The sequence below is a fragment of the Prionailurus bengalensis genome, chromosome E4, assembly GCF_016509475.1.
Source record: "Prionailurus bengalensis isolate Pbe53 chromosome E4, Fcat_Pben_1.1_paternal_pri, whole genome shotgun sequence".
In the NCBI taxonomy this organism is placed as follows: domain Eukaryota; kingdom Metazoa; phylum Chordata; class Mammalia; order Carnivora; family Felidae; genus Prionailurus; species Prionailurus bengalensis.
Window position 1 is genome coordinate 6,261,101 of NC_057360.1, and position 14,165 is coordinate 6,275,265.

Consider the following 14,165-nt stretch of genomic DNA (forward strand, 5'->3'; position numbering starts at 1 on the left):
GTCAGGGGAGAAGAGCCGTCAACAGGGGCTCGGGCTCGAGGTGCAAAGGCTCCGGGGAGGTACAGGCGGGTGGGGCCACAGTTGCCATAGGAACAAGCGGGCCTGGGTTTCTGAAGCCCAGGATGCAGATCGGATACGGGTGGCTTGTACCCACGCTAGGATGCAGATCGGATACGGGTGGCTTGTACCCACGCTGGGCCTGGACGATCCCCTGTGCCACACCCGCAGCCATGATCAGAACCAGCATTTTTTTTTTTTTTTAAATATGCAAGACTTCAGGATAAGATGGAGCAAGTGGTAAAATACAAAACAACTTTATAGAGCTGAGTGGGCTGGGTAAAATATCTTATGCAAAACAGAAGCGGTGCAAGCTGCCAGCTCTGGTCCTGTGCTTCAGACACTCGTTTGCCATGAATACTGTGAAAGCGAGTGAATACATATATTTAAATTTTTTTATGTTGTATGTGATACATACAAAATATATGCAGTGTATAAATACGCTATGAGGTATAATAACCAAATGAACACTTGTGAACCTGGTACCAACACCATGGGGCTGCTTTCCCATGTGGTTTTCTCCAGGCCGGCCCCCTTCTTCCTCCAGAGGGGGCCGATGTCCCCATAAATGTATGTATGTTCTTGATTAGAGGTTTGAGTTTCGCTCAATAGTTTCACCCAGGAGCTTCCCACCGACTACTGTGGGGTGTTTTTTTGTTTGTTTGTTTGTTTGTTTTTTTCCCTTTCTCTTTTTGTGTTGTTTTGCCTTTGGTTTGGGAAGGAGGGCAAATGTCTTTTAACCTAAAATGTTTTCAGACCAGAACCCCTTCCTTTGAGCACTCTGGCTACAGTAAAGACGTGCCTCCCCTTCTTAGAGAAGTGTTCTCAAATGCTCGGACCCACAATTTCACAGGGACAGGGGCCTCGTCATGGAAATGAACATTTTTCAACCAACATATGGATGTAAAAAGTGCAAATGCTTGACTGTAAAATATGCAATCACGTCTCTACTGTTCCCAGGGAGTGGTCCCCCTAACGAGAGCAAGCAGTAGGTATTACTCTCGTCCGCATCGTCGGGGGCAGGAGAAAAGGGAGGCACAGAAGTCAGTCGTCTGCCCTCCTAATTCGGGCCACCAGCAGGGGTAAGAGCCAGGATGACTGGGTCACAGTGGCCTGCTCCTCGCTGTGTGTCTCTCTTGTGGGCGGGCCCACCTCTGGTCGCCTGGCTCTGAGGCCGCCTTGCCACCTCCTCCCTTGCCCTTTCCGTCCACAGGGCTCAGATGCCCGGCTCTGGAGACTGGTTCCTAAACTATCCCCTCTTTCCGCAGCCAGCTGCCCTGGTTACCCCGCTGCGGTCCCGTTCTCGGTCGTGGCTTGTCTGCCACTGTCACTGAACTCGGGTTCCCAGAGGACAGGAATGGGGTCTTGTTCATCTCTCCATCTCCAGCACTCAGCAAGGTGCCTGCCATATAGACTGTGCTGGGTAAATACATCAGAATGAACAAACTACTTTCCAATGGACACTATTTACACCAAAGAGACCTGTAATTTCTTGTCTGTAGTATAAGCATGCCTTCAGATGTAATAACTTTGAAAGGGCATAAAATACACATTAAATAATTTGAAGTATGCTATCGAAATTCGCCACTAACTTAAAAGATCCCAGAACAGATGGGTGAGTGCCAGCTGTACTTGGATGTTCAGACATGGCTTCAAAATCCTACCGCGAACTACCTATTCTGCTGGGGCGAGAGGCTTGGTCTCAGTCAACCTCAGGTTCTCCATTTCTAAAACTGAGAAAACAATAACTCCAGACCTCCTGAATCAGCAACTCCCGGGACGGTGGGGCCCAGCGGTGTATGTTCTCCTAAGCCCTCTGGGTGATTCTGGTACATTCTCAAGGGTAAGAACCACTGGCATGAGATAATTCACAATACTAGTCACACATACAACATGAGTTCTGGTGGAGAAAAATTTCTCCCCCTGGCTCCAACTCTGATCCTCAAAACAGCCAACTGTCCAAACGAAAACTATCATGGTCCACTCCCAGGCTTGGATGTCAGTCATAAGTTAAGCAAAGCAACGTGGTCACATTGAGTGTCAGTTTCCTCGCATGTGAAATGAGACAATAAGCTAGAAGCAGGGGTCAGCACACTTCACACCCCCAGGCCACACCCCACCCTGGACCACTGCCTGTTTTTGCACAATCTGCAAGCTAAGGATGCTTTTTCTATTTTCGAATGACAAATTTAAAAAAAAAAAAGAAAGAAAAAGAATACTTTGATGTGAACGCTCCATGACATTCACTTTCAGCCCTGAAATACACTGACCGAAACCCAGCTACTCTCCTCCTTCACATATCGTCTGTGACCGCTTTGCTCCTGTAACAGCCCAGTTGAGGAGTTGCAACTGAGCCTGAAATGTTGACAGCCTGACCCTCTGGAAAGGGAGTTTGGCAGCCACGGGGCTGCAGGGTGATAGCCTTCTCTTCCAGCTCCCCACGTCCATGGCGCTGTGACCGTACAATCTCACTGTGTTCCCATCCTCAAACCCTGCGGTCCGCTCTAGTCCTAATAACACGGGTTGCCCAAGTTGAAGTTTGAAAGCCCAACTACCCTAAAAACTTGCTCCAGGGAGTTAATTTCAGCGAATAAGCCATATTAACTTAAAGTTGTACGCTTCTCTCCAATGCCTGAACATCGCTCGCCACAGTTTACGTAATCCCATCCCATTAACGTCATACAGTGTCAGCGAGAATAAGCCACGTGCTTAGGCATCTGGAACACATTCCGGCCGGTTATCCTCACATAGAACATGAAGGCAGTTTCAATGGCTGCTCTGCCTTTTAATTTCCTTTGCCCGAATCCAACCTGTTCGACAGTGATCGTAATTGAGTCGTTCATTCTAAAGATTGTGCCATTCTGGGGAGAGTTGACCTTTCCAGCAAAGAAAATTTATGTTCCTGCACCCCTTTAATTTTTCATTCTCTTAAATTTCCAATCAGCGTAGGCGGGGGGCAGGCGCTGCTTAGGGGCAGCGATTGAGGGAGAGACCCCTGCTCTTCTCTGCAAAAGGAGCACCTGATGAAGTCATGTGAGAGCTGAGGGGCACCTCAGAGGTCATCCAGTCCAGCCCATTATGGTGAACCTGTGGCCAGTGGTCACACAGCTTGTGTGTAGTAAATCTAAGAAGGAAACCCATGTCTCTTGACTCCAAATCCAGTGTTCTTGGAAGCATTTCAGAATCATTTTGAAAAAGACCTTCTATTTCATACTTAAAAAAGAAAAAAAAAAGGATTTTAGGCAAGGATCTTGAGAAAGGTGACCCACTGGGGGACCTAGTGGGGGCTGGAGGCACAGTCATTCTCTGAGGCCGGGGTGGGGGAGCCCCTGGGCCAGTACTCCTCCACCCGGCTCAGGGGGATCGCCAGTTCTGGCTTTGCTTTTGTTCCTTTTTAACTGCACTCCGCTGCCGACTGATAGTTCTGCGAAAGACAATAAAAACACTCCTGCACCGATTGTCCTAAAAGTTTCAAAGCCCCGTTTCTGTTATCTCGTCCCCGACCGGTTTGCAGACTCCTCAGTCTGGATGCCAACCTAGTCCCGGCTGGTGCTGGCACGAAGGACGCAGATGCGGGAGGCCCAGGGCTCCAGAGACTCATTTGGGGAGCTTGCTGGGGGCCAGCTCCCCAGGCCGCCGCACCCCCGAGGCCTCGGGTGGTGTCACCTGGCGCTCTCACAGACCAGCTGCTTAAGACAGGCTGGAAATGAGCCTCAGCTTCGGCACAGAACACTGAGAACATCTGCTGCATCACTGCCTTGTCATCCGAGAGAGAAAGTGCCATGTGACACGGGCTGAGCTCCTGATCCCCTCGGAGGGCCTGGCAGGGAGAAAGGATCCTGCAACCAGGAACAGGAGGGGCAGGAGCCGACGCGTCAGGAACCTTAAACTCTAAAGAACCTAGGAGACTGTTTGCCTCCAGCCACGGTCACCTGTAGCTCGCTCTCGTTAAGGCAAAAGCAGTCATGGGGAGCACAGCCCCACTGTGCAACAGAGAACGGGACGGAGGGATGAAGACGGCCGGGTGTCACGATTGCGGCAGAGGAGAGTCCAGGCCACATGCGGAGCGAGGCCATTTAGCAGCACCAACAGAGCACCCCAGATGCCTCTCCTAGCACCCTCTACCTAAACCTCAGTGGAAGCATCCCCTTGTTAGACAGCATTTATTTGGGGGGCGCCTGGCGGCTCAGTCGGGTAAGAGTCCGACTCTTGACTTCGGCTCAGGTCACGATCTCGAGGTCGGTGAGTGCGAGCCCCTCGTCGGGCTCTGTGCCGACAGCTCGGAGCCTGGAGCCTGCTTCGGATTCTGTGTCTCCCTCTCCCTCTGCCCCTCCCCCGCCCAGGCTCTGTCTCTCTCTCTCTCTCTCTCCTTCAAAAATAAATAAACATTAAAAAAATGTTTTCAATAAAAAATAAAAAAAATAAACATGAAAAATTTTTCTAAAAATAAAAATAAAAACAAAACTTTATTTGAAAATACTATCAAAAAAAGAAAATAATATCATACTTACAAAAAGTTGTAAGAATAGTACAAAGAATACCCGCATACCCTTTATCCAAATTTACCTGTTATCACTTAACCCATTTATTATTCTCCTCTCTCTCTCTCTCCACACACACACACACACACACACACACAATGGATATGTATATTTTTTATTTATTTATTTTTAAATTTTTAAAAAAATTTTTAACGTTTATTTATTTTTGAGACAGAGAGAGAGAGAGAGAGAGAGAGACATGAACAGGGGAGGCTCAGAGAAAGAGGGAGACACAGAATCGGAAACAGGCTCCAGGCTCTGAGCTGTCAGCACAGAGCCTGACGCGGGGCTCGAACTCACGGACCGCGAGATCGTGACCTGAGCCGAAGTCGGACGCTTAACCGACTGCGCCACCCAGGCGCCCCTGTATATTGTTTATTGTTTTCAGAGCCATCTGACAGTAATTTGCGGGCACCCAGACCTCAGTGTGTAAATCCTAATGATAAAGACACTCCCATGTACCACAGTATATCATCAACTACATTGACTTGGAACAGTGACAAAATACCTTTATCTAACCTACTGATTTCTAATTTTGTCAACTGACCGGAAAATGTCCCTTTCCTCCCTACAGAAAAGATCCTTTGTGCTTAGACAGCATGTCTATTTAGTACCCTGTATCTGGAACAACTAAGAGATCAGTTTTATTTTGACGAATACTATTTGCAACTAAAGCCAAGTGTGGTCTTAAAAGCAGATGTGCCACCATGAGAACGCACGAGGGGCCTGTTCAGATGCCCTCCGGAGTGTCTGCAGCGGTGTGGTGTTAGCACGAAGATTCGGGGTCAGTGAGGTCCCCCAGGCGCTCCCAGAGGGTCTGAGTGTCCTGGAGTGTGGCAGATCCACACTGGAGTGAGCTTGCCCTCTGTCTTCTTCGTGTTCAACCATCCTCGAGGTCGGCAAATTGGTCACAGAGGTGTGATCGAGTCAGAGTGGGCCCACGGCAGCTCAGTAACCAGGTCCAATCACTACGGCACCCTTACTGGCACACATCTTGATTAGGTTTTAATGCAAGTAATTTGATAAGTACTCCTGGCCATCCGCTACAGAACTGTCAGTGCTGAAAGCTTTTTATTTAGCTCCTCTTCCCTCTATAGTCTATACTGAGGCAGCCTCCCTGCTGACCCTTGTCAAAGAACCCCATCTGCTGGTTGCCACGGTAACTGAAGGCGACCAATTGAGCTGAACAGAGTGACTCAGAAATAAAATCTGCAGCCAAAGGAATTCTGCTAAGAGTAATAAATCATTTAGTAAAAGGGGGTCCTCCACACAGTGATGGGCGTCGGGATAATACGGTGGCAGAGCTCTTCCAGCTCGAAGGTCCGGCAGAGGCCTGCCCGCTTCCTTTCCGGGCGGAACTCGGGCGGCACAAGAGTCCTAACCTCGCCCAGTTCCACGCCGTCGCGGGGGGCAGAAGGAACCAATTACCGACACTTTAACGTTTGGGTTGTGAAATTCTGAATCTTAAAAGTGGCAAGAGAACCAGACTGGGCTTCCAATGCTCCTTCCTCTATTTTCTAAAAGGAGCACAAGTAAACAAAGTGCCCCACGCAGCCCAGGAAACCACGGTGGCCTTGAGGTGGGCGGCAGGGAGAGAGGACGTGTTAAGGCTGCTCTGGATGAGGGAAGGCCACCACTGCCTCCGGTCATCGATCAGCCCTGGGGTGCTCCAAGCAGAAGCCATCTCTGTGTCCAAGGTGTGGAGTCCCTGAGAGAGCAGGGGAGCCAGGATTGGGTTCAGAAGCAGGGAGGTGTCACTACAGGGTGGCGGAGAGGGTCAGGGGCTCTGTCTCTACAGCACTTGGTCGGTGTTCTGAACAGAGCGAAGGAGGCATCCTTCCTCAATTAAGAGTTCCTGAATGAGAGGAACAGAAGAGAGAGGGAAGGACGGGCTTCCTGAAGGCTGCTCCCCCGGGCCAAGTGAGGGCCCCAGCAGCGGGCTCAGTGTTGGTGCCGAGGCCCTCCCAGCAGCACCACCACCAAGGTTCCGATCATGGCCCCCAGGCCCGGTGAGCTTCTGCTGTGTAGACTAGGAACCCCCTGTGGGCAGCAGTGCCCAGATTTTAAGAAGAACCCCCAGGCATGCTAAATCATCCATCCAGTATTTACTCTCTCTAGGCCAGGTCCTGGTGGTTGTGATGCAGCGGCAGTAACACCCTCCCAGGCGATGACAATAGGCGGTGAGGGGCTACAGGACCGACAGCTGGGCCTGGGGCACGGCGCGGGGCGGTGACGGGAGGCTGGGGACCCTGCTAGTGTCTCTCCCCACAGGCCGCAGAGCAGCATTTTGAGAGGTGTCGGCGCACAATACTGACATCCTCCCAAGCCCTGACCTGAGCTCACGGCCACGGGAGGACCTGCCCTAAACCATCCCCGGAGACAGTGTCCTGCTTTAGAGACGAGCAGCTGCCAAACAGAAGGTAGTGGTCGTCTCCCCCCCAGCTCGCCTCCCCGCCCCCCCCCCCCCTTTTCCTAGATGCCGCCAATGAAAGGCTCCATCTCAGACTTGCAGTGAAAATCCCGTCGACGGGAGCAGGGAGCGGTGGTGCGCGCTCAGGACGAGACCCGGAGATGCAGCCCGCCTCCCGCCGCGCTGGCCACTTCCGAGCGCGCCCGCCGCGCCCCTGCACCTGCTCTCAGGCCGCCTCCGAGCGCGCCCGGGGCTGCGGGCGGCCCCTCCCGCGGCGGGCGGGGAGGCGCCCGGCTCCGGCCCCCCACCGCGCCCGCCGACGCCCCCCCCCCCCCGCCCCAACCCCCGGGCCGCGCGGCCGCTCGCCCCGACCTCTGGGCTGCGCCGCGGCTGCCCGCGGGAGGGGGGTCCCGGGAAGGCGCCTGCACCTGCCGGGCGGCCGGGGCGGCTCCGCGGGGCCCGCGGGGCTCCGGGCTGTGGCGGACGGCGAGGATTAAGCCGACGTGGCAGTCGAAGAAGGGGGTGGGCGAAAGGCTCATTAACTCCAAGCTCCCGTCCCCGTCTCCTTCTCCCTGGGGAGCAGTGCGGGAAAAGTTTCCTTGTGATGGGAAAGGTGCCGCGTGATTGTTACTGGCTTTTCTTACCTTTTAATTCCTTACGTGTAAGCCAAACGTTCACCGTTTGTGGATCATCCTGGACACTCAAGATTTTAACCAACCAGGAAAAAAATATTGGCTGACAGGCCGAAGCAACATTACGGCCCGCTTCGGTTTCTGGGTTAGTGATTAAGCTTCTCCTGTGACCCAATTGAAAGGGCCCAACACCTGAAGACCTCAAAGAAATGCGAGTTAAAAGGTGCTGGGTGTGACAGCGCTTTATCCGCGCCCCCATTGTCCTCCAATAACCCAACTGGTTTTCATGACCTATCCTAAAATGCGCCATGAGAATCAGGGCTTTCTGATTCCGCACAAATGTTCTAAGCCTGAGGACCCTTTACTGCACAGTTGTTCATACTTACATTCCCTCTGCCTGCTTACAAAGTTACCATTAATTTCACTTTCCAACAACACTTCCCATCTCTTTGTGTGCGCTCACTCTCTCAAATTCTCCTCCATATTTCCACTCCCAGATACTCTTGAACTTTTGCACACATTGCCAGTTTGAGCCTGCACGGAACAATCAGTATATTAATTCCACTCGGAGAGAGTGAGGTTTTTCTAACACAATCTGCGCAACCTGAACTCTTTCCTTCAGAAACACTTTGCCTTTAAAAAGAAACTCCCAGCATGAACCTCATAAGAAGCGACATGTAACAGACAGTGCATGTGGCGTTGGGCATGCAGCTCAGAATTAAAAGAGAATTTTTTACTTTGTTTCTTCGGTGCCATGTGCATAATGTACATGTGGACGAAACTGACATCAGACATTTAAAGCAAAAAAAAAAAAAAAGAAAAAAAAAGAAAAAGGGATGGGGGAGGGGGATGTGATGGTGGCGGGAAAGAAAGAAAATGTGTTGATAAAAACAGTAACTTCTGTTAATCTACATTTTTCAGTTACTGTCTTAATTAAGAATGTTAGGAAATATGTTGCAGTTTAATTGCATTGTTTCAAGAAATTCTAATGCTGACAAATTTGGGACCATGTACACTTGGATGGTATAAAGGATTAAAGTGGTAATTTCTTCCAATTGGGAGATAACAATCAAAATTATGCTTCCCCCACGGCCCCCCACCTCCGCCCCATGTTCAGCATGAAATGAGCCCTGGGGGTGGGGGTCAAAGTAATGTGTTTTTAACCTGTGTCTATGAGATATAAATAATTTTTTTTGAAAATTTTTAATGTTTATTTTTGAGAGAGACAAAGGGAGAGCGAGCAGGGGAGGGACAGAGAGAGGGACACAGAATCCAAAGCAGGCTCCAGATACCCAGCTGTCATGTCAGCACAGAGCCCGATGCTGGGCTTGAACTCACGAAACCGTGAGATCATGACCTGAGAGGGAGTCGGATGCTCAACTGACTGAGCTACTCAGGCGCCCCACGAATAATTTTTTAATACAAAGAATTCACAAAAATGAAATAGCACCTCATCTGAAATAACTGGGTGACATTGGTATCCTTGCAGAAAAGAGTTATTTATGAAAGAAATTGGTAATGATCTCCAAGTGATTCTCAGATGACCTTGTGTCAGACAGTGAAAATCATCTGCCTCAGCCACAAGTACATAAAAACAATGACAGTTTGAAGACATATTCAGATTTTGGGACGCTGTTTTCTTCCTTCCCACTGCAGCCCAGTCCTGCACATGCTCTACGTTTCATTTCTTGAGGTGGGGGGGAGGTTATTCACTTTTAACCTGGGCTCTCACTTCTTATTTGCTCCCATTCTCTGGGGCAGTTGGGCTCGCTGCCTGTGATCGGGGCGGGGGTGGGGGGGGTGGGGGGGGTGGGAGCTCAAACCCTAAAGGAGATGCTGCTGTTCAGTGCTCTCTGCTCCCATGGCACGCAGCACAAACCAGGCACCCACAAGAGACTCCCACGGACCCAACTGGCTGCTGCTTTGATAACGTGGTCAGATAAATCAGCCAGTTCTTTCACTGCCTCAGCTACTCATCTCGCCTCCCGTGGACCGCAATGCATGATACATCAGGGCATCTGATACATCATGGCGCCTGGGGGTGGGTCACCCATTCCCTTGAGGAGGCCGACCCAACTTGCTAGCAGCGAAAGGCATTGCAGTGAACCCTGAACTGGCCACAAAGAAAGATCTGTTTGCCCCAGAACGCAGCTGAAGTGTCCAGAGAGCTTGGCCAAGAGAACAGCTCCAAAGATTTGCTCTGGCTGGAAGGTGTCCCTTCTGCCTCAGTTTCTCAAAACAAGAACGGACAGAGAACGTGACCCCAGATGAAATACTGCCCACACGGTGCCAGTATCGCAGTGTCTCAAGTCTTGAACTTATATTTGCATTTCGTATCAGGGAGTGGAGTCCTGCTCAGTTAATGGCATGCATGACCCAAAAGACCAAAGAATTCACTGCTATGGAATTAGTACAATTTGTTTTTAAGTGGCACACATGAGATCCAAAATGGTGAAGGGGCACGCACGTCTCTTAGGTGGTCAACACCTGGGACCACATAAAACTCTGAGCTGACCCATTAAGGGATTAAAGATTTTTCATCTCTTGGGGTTTCTGGAAGTTGTGGTGGGAGAACACCTCCCGGGGAGCTGGGAAAGGCCTCTGTCGGCCCGGACCCCTGCAGGGACCCTAGGAGGGGACCTGGATCAGGACCCCACCGTTCACTTCCAGGTTCAAGGGAGAGGAGAGAGTTCAGGCACACATCCAGGCGGGGAGAGCCCAGAGCGAAATTCTAAGTGGAAAAGTTCTGAGTCCATTCTCGGAGTTGGAAGAACACTAAAAGAAGGAGAGGCCACAAGGGGGGGGAGGAAAAAGGGAAACAGCTCCCGCCCGAGGGCCGACTGCCTATCCAGCAGCGGCAAGGCTGTTCCCGGGCTCCCAGGACCATTTGTTCCATTACACAATCTCCTGAAGCCATTTAGAGAGAGCTCAAACAACTGCCTGTACCAACACGACACATGGCTTCCCATCCCGACTCTTTGCTAATCCAGACGCTCCAACCATCTTTCTTTAAGATGCCATATGGTTGGCAGAAGCCTGTAGATCTAGCAGCACATCTGCTTGTAAGTTTCTCCTTCCCCTCCATCCCCCTAACAAAAGAGGGATCGGGAGACAGACCGCGCGGGGCACGCAGGCGTACCTCTGCCCATATATAGTTCTTTCTTTTGAAGCCTGCTAACTAAACAGAACTGTTAAAGGGATGATCGGGAATTATTCGGGGCTCGCTCATTTTTAACTCGGCAACATGGCGATTTATTTGCCTGTCGTGATTCAGAACAAGATTGGAAAAACAAAGGGTGGCTGGTCTCCTTTTTCCAAGAGCTTGATTACTTGAAAACCACTTCAAAGCTCTCCCTCTGGGAATCCTTGGGAGGCTTTCTGGCCGCGGGAGAGGGACGGCACCCTTGCCTGAAGCTATCTCTCCTCTTCTTTTTGGTCAAGGAAGACGGACAATCTGAGAAACCAGCAGATACCCAGAGCCTGCTTTGTTAGCAAGCACGGCGCGGCTGTATGCTAATGAGCCGGCACTGACACACTGCTTTTCCGTATGATGAGCAAAGATTGTTGACGCTGTTGAAATCCTGGCTCTCCTGGCCTGTGAGCCCACGGGCTGCCTCCTTGGAATCCGGCCCCCAGAAAGACAGGCTGCAAAAAAATAATACATTCGACTCTCCTGATGACTGAAATCTGGCCATTTGTAACTTAGAGCGCTGGGGGACGGGGGAGGGGAGCGGGACTGGGAAAATATTCTAAAATATTTCATCAGGCCAGGAATCAGAAAGACTAACTTTTAGACAAACTAAAAGTTAAACCTGGCGGACACATGTGAGTGATCGAGGCCAGGGCGCTCAGCTTCAGGAGCAAAAATCTGCAGAGTGGGGGTGAGGGGCAGTTGGTCTAGCCTCTGTAACATAGGGACAGCTGGGATATTCCCTCCAGACTGGTGCAGAGAGCCCTCTTGCAGATGGGACACCCCCACCGGTGGCACCACTCAGTCACAGGTGAAAAGCCGTTTCTGATCTCCTTGTAAATTTGTTTGATCCATGTGTTGGTTGACCACGCATGGTTTTCCAAGTCCGTGCAAATGAGGGATGGTAAAAAAAGCAAACCGAATATTCCATTGTTGCAAAAGTAGACCCTTTTTTTTTCTTTCAGAAGTCAAAGGAGGGTGGAAAAAGATGCCGTGTTAAGTGCTGAGCACGTTAAATGAAATATCCCTTTATCTATCTGCTTGGAAACTCTAAGTAGTCAGGCACTATTATTTTGATTTAATAGATTGTGGAGACTGAGGCTTAGAAAGGGTTAGCAAAAAAAAAAAAAAAAAAAGAAAAAGAAGCAAAACTTCAGCAAACCTGCAGTGAGGAATTGCTGAACCCCAGGGAGCCTGGGTGGCTCAGTTGATTAGGCATCTGACTTTGGCTCAGGCCATGATCTCATGGTTCGTAGGTTCGAGCCCTGTGTCGGGCTCTGTGCTGACAGCTTGGGGCCTGGAGCCTGCTTCAGATTCTGCGTCTCCCTCTCTCTCTGTCCCTTCCCCACTAGTGCTCTGTCTCTCTGTCTCTCGCTCTCTCTCAAAAATAAATAAACATTAAAAAATTAAAAAAAAAAAAAAGTAACTGCCAAAGCCATGCAGATCTCATGAAGTCCAGTAGGCTCCAGGTGTTCAGGGACACTTCTGCACAGACACATCCCCTCAGGATATGCCCGGGTTCCAGGCTGCCCACCTGAGCAGACCACTGTCAGCTGGTGAGCAATAAACTAGTTCAAATTAGTATGCTGACGGGGGCACCAAACTGTAAATTCCATTTACTTGTAATCTACAATGTGAATGAAAATTCATGTAACTGAAATGCAAAAACATGAGGAGTGACTAAGAAAGCATTGAATATTATAATGAAAGTATCAGAACTTAGCCATTCAAAAAGTATGCCCTTCAAATTATTCCCCTTGGGGATGTGGGGATAGCACGTGTTTTCCAACCACAAGGCCACTGCCTAGATCTTGCCGACAGGTTCCTCCTTTCTGAAACTTCCTCCATAGCCTCGGGCTTCATGGGTGGATACACACATAAGTCTGTGAGTATGTGTTCAATGCATCTTGTCAAATTCATACATTTGTCCCCCCCCCTCCCAGGGGAAAGCGTGAATGCAGTCACCCACTACCACAAATTGTGCAGTCAAGTTTCCCACATTTGGGGAAATCGCAGGGGTCAACACATCCGGAGTGCAATGGATAAGCCTCGCCCTGGGAAAACCACCTTCGCTGATCATGGTATCTCCCTTGCCAGGTAAGTATAAAAATCATATGTTTTAATATAAAATACATGCAGTGCAGGTTATACTACTAGATGATTACACAGACTAGATGCCAGGATCCTGGTTCTGTTATCAACAGGAACAATAACCTATTATTAACAATTGTTTTGTTACCATTGAGATGCAGCTATGTAGACTTTGAATTAAAAGAAAAAAACCTACGTTGAAATCTCAGCACGGTCCCAGGCAAATTCTTCTAAGCCTGTTTCATTTCCAATATAAAATGATTCTACTACCTCCCAGGACTACTTGGAGAGTTAGAGACAGCATGTAAAATGCCTGGCCCTTAGAGATCCTCACTAAGTGACAGTACAATCATCATCATCATTATTATTTTTAATAAAGTGTTTCTCGGGGGCTCAGTCAGGTGAGTGTCTGACCCTTGATTTCGGCTCAGGTCATGATCTCACCGTCGTGGGATGGAGCCCCGTGTCAGGATTCTCTGCTTGGGTTTCTCTCTCTCTCCCCCTCTCTTTTTGCCCCTCCCCCGCTCATGCTGGCTTTCTCTCTCAAAACAAATAAATAAACATTAAAAAAGTACTTCAGAGCATATGCACAGTGCTTCCACATACACGAGCTCACCTAACTCTGAAAACGGCCCCGAATATACGAAGTGCTGCTTCTTTCAAATGAACGAGGCAATTAAGATTCCATAATAACATAACTAAAGCAATAAACAGTATGAGGTATTATTATTATTATTATTAATTGAGACTCTTCTATGTGCAGTGACTGTGCTAAGTGTTTTTCCAGTTATTTGTAAGTCATTATTAGCAACCTTTTCAAGAAGGTATTATGGCTACTATTGTGATCCTCATTTTATAGACAAGAAAGTGAGGCCCAGAGATGCCCCCGATATCTTGCCTTATTCACGTAGTAAGTGGAGAGCTAGAACACAATCCCAGGTCTGTCATCTAAACCCATGATCTTCACGGCAGCTATAAAATAGCTAAGACAGGACTGAAAGCCAGATTTCTCTGTTTAAGATCTGGTGCTCCTTTGTCCATACCACATTGTCCTTGGGTGGAACTTAACTAAAAGCTACTGGACGTTTGACAAGACAGTCTCCTAGCAAAACAAAACAAAACAAAACAAAAAACAACTTTGTCCTCACCAAATTTCCATGTATGCTGGTAAATTCTATAGGGTCCGTGGTTCAAGTATCACGTGTGTTTATGTGCACTTGCACAGAGCCTGAATGCTGGGTGCC

General features: G+C 49.4%; 1 protein-coding gene and 1 non-coding gene across 3 annotated transcripts in view; both read right to left on the reverse strand.

Moving 5' to 3' along the window:
• The window catches only part of SDCCAG8 (SHH signaling and ciliogenesis regulator SDCCAG8), a 246,594-nt gene that overhangs the window by 16,532 nt on the left and 215,897 nt on the right, over positions 1 to 14,165 (reverse strand). The window lies entirely within an intron of this gene.
• On the reverse strand, positions 12,771 to 12,935 carry LOC122476649. Its single transcript, XR_006295572.1, has one exon. It is a non-coding gene; the product is annotated as a U1 spliceosomal RNA (small nuclear RNA).